Source organism: Lemur catta, chromosome 8 (genome assembly GCF_020740605.2).
Source record: "Lemur catta isolate mLemCat1 chromosome 8, mLemCat1.pri, whole genome shotgun sequence".
In the NCBI taxonomy this organism is placed as follows: Eukaryota; Metazoa; Chordata; class Mammalia; order Primates; family Lemuridae; genus Lemur; species Lemur catta.
Window position 1 is genome coordinate 76,947,929 of NC_059135.1, and position 2,586 is coordinate 76,950,514.

The window sequence follows — 2,586 nt, forward strand, 5'->3', positions numbered from 1 at the left end:
TCCTTCTTTGAATGGCACAAACAAATACACTACACAGATTTTTCTGGTTTTAAAGGCTCCAGGCGATAACTTTATTAATTCAACCTGAAAATATCAAGCCATTAAATTTTGTCTGGGTAGAATAAATCCCTGTGGCCTCCTTTAAAGCAATGTAGGTCTCTGCTGCCCATGGGGCATATCTGTGTCCCAATCCACAAGAGATAGGACCAACAAACAAGGAATGTGCAACCTACTCTTTCTCCTTGGAAGGAAGAAAGTATGCACAGGGAAAGGGGCGGGTGGGCAGAGCCTGCCTTCCCCCTCCTGTCACTCCCCTCTCTGTCATTTTTTTCTAACTTCATTTCCTAGGCAGGCTCAGCATACCTGAATCAGAAGATATCAGGATAACACTTGTAAATTTGTGACAATCACTACAATATCCCTATATCTGAGGTGTTTTTTTTTTTTAATGCTATTTATCCACTGACACTATTGCACATTAATGCTGCATAATCTTCCAAACCTACGGAAGAATAAAAACTTTTGCCTTCTCCTAAGATTCTTTTCCAAGGTCATAAACAAGAAACCCCCCTCCATAATCAAGAGGCATTCATTTTAGTAACATCAGATGTATTCTTCTCTTTTTCCTTATCAAATAGTTACTATTCCCACACTCTTAGTTCTAAGTCTAACCCTTTTTTTCTTTCTAGAATAGAGGACAGGGGAGGGTAATGAAACATTGGAACAACTGAACACCCCTGCCCATTTTCTCCAGGAGCCTTTTGTATTCTAGCAGATCTGTGCAATCTTTTCTTTTTGTCACACAATACTGTAGGCTTAGGCCTGAAATAACTGGGAAGAGAGATGAGTATCAGAATTTCTCAGCAAGAACTAAACAAAACACACATCTTCTTTAGCATGAATTGGACTGGGGGTGGAGTGGGAGGGCTTGTAGGAAAAAGGAAAGAAGGGACTGCATTTGAATAAATATGAATATTAGATACTTTTCACAATCAGATAACTTTGAAAACTGGTCATTTTTTTAAAATCTTTTTAAGGATGTAAGCCTTAATAAAAGCAAATCTTAGCCACAAAGTTGAGGAGATCACCCAACAATAAGTTTACATGTATTTGAACTGAAAAGTTGTTAACCACGCTTTTGGTCCAAGATGTGTGAGGCCATTTAGGGGCCGTAGGGCCCTGGATATACACACAAATAAGTGTGTGTATATCTGGAGCCCCACACATAGTAATAAACACAGCTGCATTTATTTGAGTATGTGATCCCATGTACATGTAAAAACATTCAAACAAACACACTCAGCAGATTTATTTGATTGTGCAATGGGGCAATTATTCAAATAAACATCCTCAATGCAATTATTTGAATCTCACATTACATGTTCATCAATCATAGCACTAACAAAAAAGAGAGGGGAAAAACACCAAAGAATTTACATGGGAAAAAATATATGTGAAAACAACCTTATTATAGATTTTATAGGGTAGTTGAAGTTATGGCTCCATTTTTAACAATAACTCCACTATTCTGTATTCAATGACATTTGTTTTTAATGATTAATTGGTTCAGCCACTTGATCATTATATCAGAATGACCACAACTTTCAGATTCATACAATAGCAAACTTTATAAACCTGAATTGTGTAGGGATGTGAAATCTCTATATCTCAAGAGCAGAATAGTTCTTTCTCGACACCTTACATCAAGGGGACACTGGTCAAATGATTATCACTTAAATAAGCATTCTCATAAATTAAAAAAATTTTATACATGCAACAAAACATTCCTACATTTGAAGACAGTAAGAAATATCACAAGTGACTCATCTGATCATTTTATATATTAATAAATATTATGACATATATGTGAACACATCACGAATCATATTGGTGTACCAAGAGGCAACTTATGCCTCTCTTAAGTATGTACTGACATAACCTAATATACTAAAATGGGAAGGGGCATTTAGTCACTGAAATATGCATCGTGTAACAAAGATGAAGAAAATACATGGCTTGTGCCCATCATAAAAAAAGATTCAGACTGAGGCTTAGCTTTGGTTTTTTCAATTAAATTGTTAAACTGTGCACAGTGATTTTTTTTTAGAACTTGAGACATTTGTGATGTTGGCTGTTTAAATCTTTGTTACCTTCGCTGTGAATTGAAATTGTACATATTTAGTAAATCATGCAGACAAAACAAACTTTTTAGACAATATTTTTATTGGAGAGTTTTCTTTTCCTGTATCCATGTTAAAGAAAAAAAAAACCATCCTTTCCCAAAATAAAAATGTCAATACTAAATTTAAAGAAGTATAAAGGAATGATTGCTTCCTTTAGAGCAAAATATTTAAATAAACATGGAGATAATTGGCAACATGTTCTTTTTGGGCTAGCAGGCCGCGTCCAATTTTTTGGGTCTGATGTTTCAGAGGGCCTCTGTTTCAGGGTTGAAGATGATATATTAATCTTGGAATTAAACAAATGCTATTAAATAACAGAAATAAATCCCTCAGTCTTCATTTGTACATGAAATATGGAATTAGTCAGAGAACTGACACTGAGATGAGATGCTGAATATGCCAC